Raw genomic sequence first — 14,918 nt, forward strand, 5'->3', positions numbered from 1 at the left:
CCGTTCATGCTCTGTCTCTGTCCCAAAAAAAATAAATGTTGAAAAAAAATTAAAAAAAAAATAAACAATCCAGGTGACCTTGAGCTGTTTAACTCAATCTCTTTGAGCCTCATTTCAATATAAGGGTATTGTGAGAATTACATAAAGCAACATACGTAAATATTTGGCAAGTTGCCTGATAAAGGTCAAGTACTTAATTTATGTTCATTCCATAGTGTCTTTTCCTTTTCTTTTTAATTAGTGAGGGGCAGAGAAGCAAAAGTTGAAAATTACTAAGGGCTTGACCAAGACTAACTAGGAGTATAGTGAATAGAAATTTAGAATAAAATGGTTGAAGATTTAGACAGTCCAGTTTTAGGAATATTAGTTTGAGATAAAAGCTAGACAACCCAGAGAAAATGTCTATTGGAAGATAAGAACATAGAAAGTAAGACTCATAAAAGATTCAAAAGGATAATTCATTAACTCCCTAGGAAAAATTCTTTAGAGGAAAGTTTTTCAATTATTGACTGCAAGACATTTGAAGAAAGACATTTGACATTTCTCACTACTACTTGTTAAAGTACATGTGTGTGCACATATTTGTATACAGACATAGGACAATAAATTTTTCATGAAAAAGTTTGTACATTTATGTGAAATATAGTTCTAGCCTACTCTACTTTTTCTGTTTAAGGGGGGGGAAAAAAAGTCTTAGAGACAACTCCAAATTGGTTGCAAAGCCCAACAATGAGCTCAGTTTGAAAAACACTGTTTTGGAAGAAAGAGTCATGAGTCAAACTATTACCTAAACCACCTAAGAACTGAATAATGATTTCCTAGCTTTCTCCAACAGAATGAGAACAATCCCTGCTCTCCTGTGACATGGTAAACTATACCATGTGTGTGCTAATTTGTTGGGTGATTAATGTTGTGCCCTGGAACAGTCACTCAGATGAATGGAAGCCCTTAACAGTTTTAAACCGGGTGCATTTGCCCTTGAACCTTTGATCTCACCAACTCTGGTGAGAATTAACGTTCACTCATTAAAGAAACCAAGGTCCCCAAGTCACACAGCTGTGAGCCCAGATTTCCTGAATCTAGAGGTCACGCCCCTCACAAATACAATCTGCGTTGCTGTTTTGTTCAAAGCACCATACAAATCGATAAACTACAAAGTATTCTTACTGAAATCAGTTCTGACAACTGCTCAAAAGGCAATCATTTTACAAATTCCATCCAAAACCTAGGCAACCTAGACTTGTGTCTCCCTCCAATGTCTCCAAACTCACATATCAAAGGTTCTGGGCATCTGTCTTCTGTTAAGCTTCAATACTGTTTCCACATAAGATGAGAGATAATCATAATTGATTATTCACCTTATCTGGTTTCCATTAAACCAACTCCTTAGCTAGTCTCAGTAAGATTTTTTAATTAAACTGAGTAAAAAATTCAACGGGGAAAAAATGCCTTTTCTCACAACTCTTTACCGTATAAATCTTTCACTCAACGAAGAGAGAAACTTGAGGGACATGAGCTGGTTTGTTTAGATCCCTTTAGATTTTTTTTGCTTCAGATAAAATTAAGTCACCAAATAATTTTGCACAGGATTTTCCTCTTGAAATTCTTCAGGATCTACAGTAAATGCAACTTCTTTACAAAGATTTCCTTGGCCATAATTAATGACTCCCTCTTGCAATGTCCCATAACATGCTCTATGCATCTGTTCTACCTGTATCCTCTGCTTTCATTATTTAAAATTTGTTTTCCACTTTAAAAGTATTTAAGTTTTATAATATACTTATAGGTTATATGTTATGTATTATAATACCTTATACATAGGAAGGCTACAATACTGAGATTAAATCATCCATATGTTGGAAATCAAAGTGTTTTGCAATATTCTCTTGTATTAGTATAAACAGTTCTTATACAGATATTACTTCTTGGAGAAATAGTAATTAAGACCATGGATATAAAGAAGACTTCTATAGAAGACAGAGCAATAAAGGCAGAGTCAACCATGGAGAATTCCGGTAAAACAGCTGAGGAATGGGAACTTAAAAGAAAAAATATGGAAATCAACGTAAAAATATAAAGCTAGAAGAACTTAAGGGAATGGCCTACCACTCACTGTGAACCTAGTATGTGGCAAATATATACAGTGCTTTACCCCATTCTCATAATTCAACAAAGGGGGTGACCTACCTTTCCACATAAGAAATTAAAGCTCAGAAAAGCTAAGCACTTTGCCACAGTTGCACTGGTTAAGTGCTTGAATCAAGATTTAAATCCAGGTCTGATACAAATCCTTCCTTTCTCCTTATATGACTGGTGGTACAAAATGGTTTTCCCATTTCAACTGATAGGAAATATAAACGTAGATACAGGTATCATGTGTCCAAAATTCCACCTCTCAGCTCTTATTTCTGCCTTTGATCATTATCCACTGGACACTGGAGATACTTCTATCAAGGAGCTGTCAGAGCTGCTTTTAATCAGAGGTATCTGAGGACAAGCTTCCTTAGGCCATAATATGGGAACAGCAGGAGGAAGATTTGCAGATACCTCAAGCTACACACTCCATTGGTTCAGGGCAAGTGTTTGATCACGGGGGTTTTGCATCAATTTATAATTTCTTTGCCCTGATCGTTAAGAGTTGGAAGATCAAATATTTAACAGAGTGACAAATAGAACTACCCCCTTAAAAGATAGTTGAATGAATCATTCTAACTCAGCCCTTGAGACCTTAGTATCTGATTAAAAGCTAAACCTATCCTTGGCCAAATACAATAGTCAAACTTAAAGCAGAAGATAGAACAGTGGTTTCCAGGGCCTGAGGGTAGGTGGGAGGGGTACGCGGAGTTGCTGTTTGACAGGTCTAAAGTCCCAGATACTGAAAATGGAGTTCCAGAGATCTGTACAACATAGTACTTGTTGAGAAATACTGTGCTATGCACTTAAGAACTTTAAGAGGATAGACCTCATGGTAAGTATTCTTAATCCTAGGAAGGACTTCTATGGAGGAGGGATCTGAGTTCAGGGTACCAGTTTTATACAGAGCCCGTCATCAGCTTCTAATTTAAACTTTCTACATTTACTTCAAACAAATGAGCAGATAGAATACTCTTCATGTAAGAAAGAAATACAGGGAAAAAAACTATCATAGGTAATACTTGGACTTTGCTTTTTTTCACTTAACCAAGATATCCCTGAAAAGCACTCCAATATCAGCTCGAAAAGAATTCTTTTTACCACCCCATAGAAGGCCACTGTATGCAAGTACCACAGCCAATGCAACCTCTCCTATGGATGGACACTGAGATTTTCTGCCAGTATTTTTCAGTTACAAATAAGCTTTGTGCATTTATATTTTCATACTGTTGGAGCTGTATCTTCAGGGTAGACTCCTCAAAGATGGCTGGGTCAAAGGTAAGCACTTACAGTGTTTTGTTAGGGATTGCCAAATAACACTTAAGCAATGTTGCTCTGGTTTGCAACATCAAGTGGCAGGTGCAGGAGTAATGGTCTCCCCACAGCCTCACCAATAGAACATACCACACATACTTTGATTTTCACCAATCTCAAGTGAAAAACGGCATCACGGTGGGTTTTATTACTTTGCATTTTTTAAATGTAAAGGTTTCCCAGTGTTCCAGAGCCATTTTTACATGTTAATTTGTAAATGGTCTGCTCAGGCATCACAACTTTCTCACTTTTCTGTTGGGTTTTTGGTCTTTTGTTCCTCAACCTTTAAAGTTTCTTTACATGTAAGGGATAGCTGGCCTTTGCAGTATATGTTGTAAATACCGTCTCCTGGTTTTCAGGGCTGATGTTTTGACTGCGAAAACATTTTATGTAATCAACGTTATCAGTTATCTTTTACGACCTATAGATTGAAGCTTCTCCACAGTAGGATTAAACAGGAATCCACTCCTGTTTTCTTACAGTACTGGTTTCAGTGTTCCATTTAGATCTTTGATGCACATTGAGCTAATTTTGTGTGTTGTGTCAAGTATGGAATCTTTTTCTTTCAAGTGGCTATGCCAGGTTGCCCAAGCTTCTAAAAAGCCCATCTTTGCTTTTTATCCTCTGCCAAATTTCCATATGAACTCTGGTCTGTTGAGCTTTTCTACTCCACTGATTCACGCTCCAATACTTAATCAAAACAGGCTGTATAGCAGGTTTTAATATCTGATGGGGTTCGTCCACTCTCAATTTCTCTTTCCCTGTTTTCTTGGATATCCTTCTAACATTTGTTTTTCTCAAAGAATTTCAATATCAACTTGGAAAGTTCCATGGAGCAGCTTATTTAGATTTTATCAGTATTATGGTAAATTCAGAAAAGAACAGACATCTTTATAATGAGGCATCCGAGTTACTCTTATCTTTGATTTCTCAGGTTCGTCAAATATGATAGATGCAAATAAAGATCATTTTATTACTTGATCCGTTCTTATACTTTGATTTCTCTTATCTAATACATGGGCTAATACCTCTAAAAAAAAAGTTGAAATTTAGTGACTATGGTAACATCCATGCTATCCATTCGTCTCAGAAATTCTTCTAGTATTTTTCCATTAATAAGATACTGGCTGTAAGATCAACGTATCTTTCATTATATTTAGAAAGTACCCCTCAATTCATTTAAGTTTTATCATAAACTGAACTCTACCAATGGCTTTATCAGCATCTATGGAGAGAAATAGATGATTTTTTTTTCTTAGAACTATTAATACCATGAGTGATGAGTTTCCTAATATTAAAGCTAAACATGGAATTCTACTTGGTCTAGTGTACATCTTAATACTGAATTACATTGTTTTTGCATCAATACTCATAAATATTGGTCCCTGATTTTCCTTTTTGTCAAGTGTTTAACAGGATTAAGTTCAATATTATATTGGCTTCGTAAAAAGAAGTTTCCCCCTCATTCTCAAAGCTCTGAACAATTTATAGAGCATTAAGACTACTTGGACTTTGAAGATTTACTAGAATTTCTCAAACAATCTGGGCCTGGCCTTTTTTGTGCAATAGTTCTCTAGTAACTATTTTCTACTATGAAAGTTGAACTTTCCCACTCTAGTTAGGTCAATTTTGATAATCCCTATTCTCGTAAAATTTAAAATCTAGGTGAAATGGATAAATTTTATGTAAAGACCTGTAGCTTAATGAGGATTTTGAGATTTCATTTGTTTGAATGGTTATTTCCCCCTAATCAATTCTTATTTTGTATATAAATGCTATTGGTATATTTGGTAGTTGGTATTTTAGCCACTAATTTACTTTGTGGAAAATGGCAACATAGTTGTAGAGTAACAAAACGAATTGAAGAGGTTTGATTTGGTCAGGATAAGCTTCACCTAACCAAGAGATGACTGAGAAAAATTTCAACCCAAGGATTTTGCTGAAAATCCTAAAACTCAGGTGAATATTTCAGTATTTAAATGTAGATATAATAAAAACTTGGTGGGAAGGGGAGTGGAAGTCTACAGTATGATTGTATGTTGTGACAAAGTAGATAATGCAGCTGGAAAGGGAGAAGAGAAATAAAATAAGGTTTTTGACTGTATATAAGCAGTAGGTAGGAGTTAAAGCAGGGTAACAAAGAATGGTAAACCCTATCTTCAAGAGCAAAATCCTACCCAAAAAATGCCAAGAAATTAGAGGCACTAAACAAGTTCAAAGATAATCCTAAAACACAAATACTTCTAAAAGCTAAAAAAAATTAAAGAGCAAAGAACACGCACCTTATAGAAAAAGCAGCTTAGCAAAAATACAAGTGTTTTTGCCACAGAGAAGACCAACATCAGTCACATCAATAACTAAATAGATTTAACTCTTGGACTAAAAGAAAACGTTCAATCTAGCTCAAACATTATATACTACACATACCGTATACAAGAGATATACCTGAAACAAAGTGGTTTCGAAAGGCTAAAAATGAGTGAACAAAGGCACACCAGGCAGATGAAGAAATAAGGAAGTAGGGGTAGTATGTCTGAGATTAGACGAAAATCAAATTGATGACAAAGGGTACTTTTTCTTTTCTCGTGGAATATACATAACCTAAAATCCATCTTAACCACTTTTAAGTGTACAGATCAGTGGTATTAAGCACATTCTTGTTTTGTGTTGTACAACCATTACCATCCTCCATCTCTAGAACTTTTGTATCTTGCAAAACTGAACCTCCACCCTATGAATAACTTCCCTCCCAGCTTCTGACAACCCCCATTCTACTTTTGGTTTCTCTGAATTTGATTATTTTAGGTGCCTCATAAAAGTGGCACCCTACAGTATTTGTCTTTTTGTGACTGGCTTATCTCACTGAGCAGGATGTCCTCAAGGTTCATGTTGTAAGCAGGTGTCCATTTCCTTCCTTTTGAAGGCTGAATAAAATTTCATCTCACACACACACACACACACCAGACTTTGCATATCCATTCATCCTCAGAAACTTGGAACACTTCCACCTTTTAGCTGTTGTGAATAATGCTGTGAACATGAGAATAAGCTCGTTGACTGTTGTATAAGCAATATACAAGGTGGGAGTTAAAGCATGCTAACAAAAACGGGTAAAACCAGATTGTCAAAGGCAAAATCCAACCAGAAAACCTCAGAAAACTAGAGGCACTTTCTGATGGGAAAGTCACAACGTAGATCTATCCTTATAATTTTGTATCAAATAACATAGCAATCTTTGTAAAAAATACAGGAGATGCAAAGAAACATAGAATCACAGGAATAGGACACTTTCATGCAGCAGTCGAGAGGCATGACAAGTTGGACAAAAAAAATGAGAGACCTGAACATGATCAATGGAGAAGATCTTATGAACAAGTATCACCCACACTCTATACCCTCCCAATAGAGAGTACATCTTCTCAAGCTCCTTCAACAGTCACACAACCTGTACATTTACACAAAGTAAATTCACTGATAGGATGGAAAAGCAGCAGCTCTTTCAGAGGAAAAAAAAAAAAAAGCCCTGACTTACAGCATTTGCTGGTTTTTCTGATGTAAATCCTCCTTTGGCCAAAGCTACTCCCTGGAATGTCACTGATCAAGAAGTTGGGAAGAGAGAGATACACAAGTCCACTCCAGCACAACCCTCAGATTCAGAGTGTCACTTGCAATATTTCTATTTCATGATCAAAGCAATAGAACTAGAATTTACTAACCAATAGAAAGTCCATCTTGAAATCTAAATGCCTTTTAGCAAACTACTAAGGGGAAATACAAAATGAAAATGTAGACTTAAAAATTAAGGAGAGATCTCTTGTCAGGACCTACAGGATACATTTTTAAGCGGAGGTCTTTTTTTTTGGGGGGGGGGGGTGATGAAATTTTTTTTTAATACGACTTATTGTCAAGTTAGCTAACATACAGTGTATACAGTGTGTTCTTGGTTTCAGGGGTAAATTTGTCACTTACATATAACAGCCAGTGCTCATCCCAACAAGTGCCCTCCTCAATGCTCATCACCGATTTTCCACTCTCCTCCACTCCCCTTCAACTCTCAGTTTGTTCTCTGTATTTAAGTCTTATGGTTTTCCTCCCTCCCCCTCTGTTTGCAACTGTTTTCCCCCCCTTCCCTTCCCCCATGGTCTATTAAGTTTCTCAGGATCTACATAAGTGAAAACCTAGGATATCTGTCTTTCTCTGACAGACTTGTCTCACTTAGCCTAATTCCCTCCGGTTCCATCCACATTGTTCCAATTGGCAGCATTTCAATCTTTCTTAGTACCAAGTAGTATTCCATTGTATACATAAACCACATCTTCTTTATCCATCTATCAGTTGATGGACTTTGAGGCTCTTTCCATGATTTGGCTATTGTTGAAAGCACGCCTATAAACATTGGGGTGCACGAAGTTGTCAAAGAAATGCATACCACATGTGAAAGTCTTTCCAAGGCACCTGGGTGGCTCAGTTGGTTAAGCATCCAACTTCAGCTCAGGTCATGATCTTGTGTTTGTGGGTTTGAGGCCCACATCGGGGCTCAGGGCTGGCAGCTCAGAGTCTGGAGCCTGCTTCGAATTGTCGGTCTCGGTCTCAAAAATAACATTAAAATTTAACTCTTTCCAAAGAGCTTTTAACATACCCACTGAAGTATTTAGATATAATCAGTATCAATCTTATCTTTGCTAAAACCTACAACCTTAATAATGATACTCAATGCTGGCATCACCCCCAAACAATTGCAGTTCTGTTTATTCATTTGATGTCTTAACATTTAGTTGAATTCTCTAACCAAAACACAAGAAAAAGAATGGAGTAATTATATAAACAGCAGAATAAGTATAAAGAGCAGTTAACATGTAGCCTGAGTTAATTTGCATATGCATATTCTCCTGAGGTTTGGGCTCTGGAGGTCTTTGCTATCCATTTCATTATATCCTTCCTTGATATCTGCACATTTACTAGTTTTCTTTGATGAGATCCTACAAGAGGTTTTCCTTACTTAGGCATCATATACACATACTCATTTCAAATCAGAGATACGCCCAGGAGTCTTGGAAACATAGGTGGGGTGTGATTATAGGACACTTTGGAATAGTAACAGGGAAGAAATGCATGAGCGAGTTTGTCTGGAATTAGGCCTTCTGTGCCCATGGAAGGCACCAAGTCTTAGATTACCTTCCTAAATTGGCCTTCAACCACATGTACGTTAACTCCTCAGGAAAACCTCCAGCATTTGACTGTAAATGAAAACATCATACAATTTTAAAAGACCTTCTTGCAGTTCTAGGCCCATTTCTTTAACCTCAAAGGTAACTTTTAAAAGGATTATTTCCTTCTTCCCATCTTCTTGCACAGAAGCTATATATTCCTTGAACCTACTTGCTAAGGTACTTGGCGGCTTGACTCGGTTCCCAAGGAAAATGTGGTTTGGATTGATGTGTCCAAATGACTTGCTTTAAAAATACGTCTCAAAAATACACCCCTTGAGTCTTAGTGAAGGCTAGAAATGTAGAATGCGTTTCATAGAACTCAAATTCTCTTTGGGGGAAAAAAAAAGGAAAAAAGATCTTGCCCCTATGCAATGTTGTTTTGCAACGTAACAGATTAAATAAATCTCAAGGACAGATAAGAATATGATGTTCTATGCACAGACAACAGAAATATTGAGGTATATAACCAGAGCATGCTGTTAATCCCATTCTATGTACCCTAAAATAAGGAAAGTAAAACTTTATAAGCAGAGACATTCCCTCGACTTTATACTCCAAGGATTTCAAGGACAGGTGCATGTGAATTTAAGTCTTGATGAGGTGGTTAGTATACAAAGGGAACATAAATGACTCCTCAGTAATTCACTCTCAAATTTTTAAGAACACCCTGTAATTTCAAAGGTTCAAATTATGTGACTGATTTTTGCATGACAGGTGTTAAATATCTCAGCAATTAAAAATTTCCTCGAAGGGTATGATAGTAGTCTGCTAGTATCTTTTATACTGATATTTTCTAAAATATCTCAAATCCCTCTATGAATAATTATTCTCAACGTTTTCTAATAGTGTAACTTTTAGCCTTCTCCAGTCTAGATGAAGATAGGCCAACAAGCACACCTAGAATGAAAATGATGTATCACCAGGGCAAGAAGGACAATATGGAGGAATTAGGACAGAAAGGGCAGGCATATTACGCACCAAACAAAGGTTTTTGCCCAAAAACAGGCAGGTTGGAAAGATGACAAGAGGGCTGAGGCTGACTGAACATCACACCTAGAAGAATCCATCACGATGTGGTTCTTATTTTCAATCTTATATCCCTTGGCACTGGAGACTCAGAAATGAACTGAGTATTACTGACAGGTACACAGTTAAAATCATAGGAGACTTCTATATAAACTGGAAGTCCAGTTGATGAAATTTCCAGTGGGGGCATAGCAGCCATGGAGATTCAAGAGAGAATCTGCCAAAAGGAGTGTGGTTATACATCTTGGGGATCTGCTGCAGAATTTGAACAGAGGCTGTGCTGTTACCTGGCAGCCCCTGCAGCAATTACTGAGCAGAGCACTGAACGGGGATGCTGCTCAACACAGACTTTTCCTTTCCGTGGGCCTGGCCATTTCTGCCCAACACAGATTCTTCCTCCTATGGACAATCACTAGAGCTAGAGCTCTCCTAGTTTGGCAAACATTTCTTACAGCACAGTCTAAGGCTATGAATCTACAGAATCTTCCTTCTTTCCTCCTCTCCTTTCAGAAGTGTGAGACTTGCACTGCAGACTTGTCTCTTCTAGTCATCACCCCCAATAAATCTCTCACTTCTCAGCATCTTCTGCTATTAACAAGTGCTCAATAAATGCAATAACAAGTGCATTTGAAGTGACAGCAAAATAAGGTAACTTCAAAATTCTACTATAAACACCTACAAATACTAATGAAACATAAGAAATCTTTAATGGGTGCCTGGGTGGCTCAAGTCAGTTGAGCCTCTAACTCTTGATTTTGGCTCAGGTCATGACCCCAGGGTCATGGTATTGAGCCCTATGTCAGGTTCCATGCTGAGTGTGGTGCCTGCTTATTCTCTCTCTGCCCTTCCTACCCTCTCCCCCAGTGACACTCTCTGAAAAACAAAGAAATCTTTAAGATGCATTGCTGGGACTTACTTATAAAGAAGGGGACTTCCCAAATGCTAAGTGAAAACAGTTACAGCTTCCATCTGTAAATCCCCACTCTGATCTAAAAATGCCAGCTACTAGTGTGTGAATCTGACAGAAAATATGAAATAAGTATAATTATTACATACACTAATGGAAGAATCGAAGTCCTATGATGATACTATCAAGAGATATGCAATTCAGGAGAATTTCATCTACACAATTTTGAAGAAAATATGAAATGTTACTAAATAAAAAAAGTCAGAAGCTCAAGAATGAGACCTTATGTAGAAAAAAAAGTTGAACAAATCACAGTATGTCTCAATATAATACAGACACTGAAATTGAATAGATGATTTCAGTGACTTAATAAACCAGAAGACAGATCTACAGAAATCCAGAATGAAATAAACAGAGTTAGAAAATATAAAATGTTAAGAGGCACAGAAGAGAAAGAGCCGCTCTAATTTACAGCTAGGAGTAAATGGAGAGGCAATTTCAAAAAAGGAATAGCTGACCACAGCCTAGAGTGGAAAAAAAAAAAAAGACAAGAATCTTAATATTGAGAAACATAAGGAATCCCAAGAATAAAAACCACTGAAATTACAGAACACACATACACAAGAAGGTTTCTTGGAGTAACCAAGAAAAAAAAGGAACAATGAGATTAAGATTTCTGTTCAAGATTAGGAACGAGGATAAAAATCTTGATGGAATCAATAAAAATGAGTTTGATTTAGGCAAAAGAGGACAGATGGGTGTACAAAATAAAACCTTCCTCCATTACCTAGTTACATCTTCTTAGAAGGATTTTAAAGTTCATTCAATCCTGTTAGGGGAAAAAAAAAATCCTTTCATCATTACTGTCCATCATTATCAGAACAAAGGCAAGTAAAGCTTCAGAGTGGAGTGAGTGAGATCCATCTAAGCTACGGGCCACCGTGAGGCTCCATGAAATTACAACCCCGCAGCAGAAAACACCTTTCTCCTATGGCCAGAATCTCAAAAGGCAGGCACTTAAGTTTATGTAACAAGATTTCAGGAATCAAGCTAATATATAGAACAGGTCTCCGAGAAGACTTGTGTTCAGTAAATGGAATGACACCAGGGAGCACACCACTGGAAAGTCTTCAAGTACTTGGCACGGAGACCTGTCCCCTGCAGCTCAGGAGAAATGGATTCCTGTGGCATGGAGACTTAAGATGAAACTCAAGGGAGCAAATACCAGACTAGCCCTGATTAACTGCACTATCCCCAACAAGGGCTTGGCATTCATGTGCACGGATTTCAGCATAATTGGTTTTGTAAAGGCAGACTCCGCATTAAGAAAATGGAGGTTCACGGGGAGCCTGGGTGGTTCAGTAAGTGTCCGACTTCAGGTCAGGTCATGATCTTGCAGTTTGGGAGCTGGAGCCTCATGATGGGCTCTGTGCTGACAGCTCACAGTCTGGAGCCTGCTTCAGATCCTGTGTCCCCCTCTCCACCCCTTCCCCTCTCACACTCTGTCAAAAAATAAACATTAAAGGGGCACCTGGGTGGCGCAGTCGGTTAAGCGTCCGACTTCAGCCAGGTCACGATCTCGCGGTCCGTGAGTTCGAGCCCCGCGTCGGGCTCTGGGCTGATGGCTCAGAGCCTGGAGCCTGTTTCCGATTCTGTATCTCCCTCTCTCTCTGCCCCTCCTCCGTTCATGCTCTGTCTCTCTCTGTCCCAAAAATAAATAAACGTTGAAAAAAAAAATTAAAAAAAAATAAACATTAAAAAAATTTTAAAGAGAGCAAAGAAAACGGATGTTTGAAATACTATAAAGGACATGTTGTATCACTACATGGTGTATCTGAAACTAATACAACACCATTTGTTAACTACATTGGAATTAAATTATTTTTTTAGTTCTTAAAGTACATAAAGCCTTTGGAAACTGGGACATTTTCCCAGATGAACAGCGCAACAAAATGATTAGGTCTCAAACCAACCTGACAAAAACCTGCATTGCTCATAATGAACCTAAAACAGATCACTGGATACCACCTTAACTAAGGGGGTCTTGTCCCTAAGGGAATATCCACATATAGATCCCATGTAAGATGTATAGATCCAGGACCAAACCACAGTCCTTTCCTCCAGCCATGGCTTTTGCACTATACCAGGTGTCTACCTCCTCTGAACCCAACCCCAAACCCAGAGGCAGTTGAAAGGAGGAGGAGTTCCAGGAATATCTGTGGGGCACGGAAGTAGTTTCAAGGAGGATTTCCTCTCCTGGAGGAAATCCAGGCATGCTTATAAGGAAGTTTAAAGAAAAAATAAAGATAAGGTGGAAAAGGCAGGATGCTTCTACAGACTTTTTGTACTGAAGAAATCAGCACATTAAACTCAAACTCAAGTAGTAATGTTTGAGATTAAGTGTCTAAATGAATCTGGTAAGGCCCTGAATTAAGCACTTCACATTTCTTCTCCTAGCTCCCTATAAGGTAGTCATTAAACTTTTCCCCGTTTTATCGAGAAGAGTGAGGCTCAATAATGTTCAGTTGCTAGTGTAGGATCAAAGGGCTAGCAAGTGACAGAGACAGGATTTGTAAGACAAAGATGAAGTCTGGCTCCAGCAACACCACTGCCCAGTGAGGTCTCCCGTCCAATCCTATTAAGCTGTTAGGAGGGGTGATTACACACACACACAAATGGCAAACAGGTTTTAACTCAGGCCAACTCTAATCTATTTGCGGTTATTTTGATAAGGATTCCAATGCTCCAACAGGGCTCAGTGATGAAGGATGTTATGATCATTTAGCAATGTCTGCCACTGGTGAGAAAGTAGTAGAGTGACATTTGCTACGTATCTGCCATCCCCAGAAAAATCAATTCTTTGGAGAGTTTCTATCTTTAACACTCAAGTTGAAATTATGAGAAAAGTAACATTGACAATTGCTGCCACTCTTTTTTAATAAGACACCCATCTGTGATATAAAACTTAAAAATGGAATACAAGCTGCTAAATTGTTCCAAAGTCTGTATTGGTGAAGGTTAACCTCAAATACTATTGCTTGCAATATTCCAGAAATTTAAAGGCTAAAAAAATAATCCAGCAGCAGAGACAAAATGAAGTAGTACGCTTTAAAAAAAAAAAAAAAAGTCTCATAACTGTCAACAACCGCCAGGAGCTTCGGGAGCCAAGTCCCCAGATTAATTAATCCTGGTTTCCTCTCGGATCGAGGGAAACACACAGGAAAAACCACACCTATCTGAATATACCTAACCACCTCTCATCACTACACTAGCAGCTACCATCCTGGTCTCTCATTGGAGTTAGACTAACAACCCCCTGCTTGGCCACATGGCTTCTACCTTTATTGTCTACAGAACTAAGCACAGGTGCTAGAATGATTCTAAAACCATCCAATGACATCCCATATTCTTCAGTAAAAGCTGAAGTTTTTACAGTGGCCTACAACACTCTAAGAGGCCCCTTTGACTTATCTTCACCTTCCTACCACCCCCCTCCCTCCCCTACTTAACCACACGTGCCTTTCTGCAATTCTGTAAACTATGCCAGACCCACTCCATGGAAAGACATTTGCACCTGTGATTCCCTCGGGCTAGAATGTTCTCCCCTCAGATATTCCCACAGCTCACTTTCTAACCCCCTTGTCTTTAGGCCGGTTGCCCTTTTATCAATGAAACCTTTCGATTTAAAGCTGCCACTCCACACTCATACTGTACTGCCTTCTCTAAGAGAATGTTGTCCTCGGTATCACTTGTAACCATTCTGCAAATTACATTCACATCTGTTGTGACTCACCCCTTCCCCGAGGACAGGGATGGTTTCCATTTTGTGCTCTGCTCTACCCTCAGGGTCTAAAATTGTGGCTCCATATAGTAGGCCCTCCTGTGACCCATCATTCTGTTTTCTGGGCAACAGAAAACGTGAACAAAAAAAGTGGAATTTTTTTTTTTTTTTTTTTTTTACAGTGGATCCAAAACTGAGTTTCCTAAATGTAGCTTCATGTACACTTTAATGTTTGTTTATTCTTGAGACAGAGGGTGAGTGGGGGAGGGGAAGACAGGGAGAGAGAGGGAGGGAGGGAGACAGAATCTGAAGCAGGCTCCAGGCTCTGAGCTGTCAGCACAGAGCCCAATGCAGGGCTTGAACTCACAAACCGCGAGACCATGACCTGAGCCGAAATCAGACACTTAACTGACTGAGCCTCCCAGGCACCCCTATGTGGACTACTTCTTGACAGACATGCTCATTTCTAGACGTCTCAGTCCCTAAGACTCCACACTAAAGCACTTTGTCCACAGTGACCACAAGAACATGTCCCATCCTTACTACT

The 14,918-nt window shown here is 38.5% G+C and overlaps 1 long non-coding RNA gene across 48 annotated transcripts in view; it reads right to left on the bottom strand.

Moving 5' to 3' along the window:
- Window positions 1-14,918, bottom strand: part of LOC113592500 (uncharacterized) — a 289,937-nt gene that overhangs the window by 211,393 nt on the left and 63,626 nt on the right. The window lies entirely within an intron of this gene.

The sequence above is a fragment of the Acinonyx jubatus genome, chromosome A3 (assembly GCF_027475565.1).
Source record: "Acinonyx jubatus isolate Ajub_Pintada_27869175 chromosome A3, VMU_Ajub_asm_v1.0, whole genome shotgun sequence".
NCBI classification, from domain to species: Eukaryota; Metazoa; Chordata; class Mammalia; order Carnivora; family Felidae; genus Acinonyx; species Acinonyx jubatus.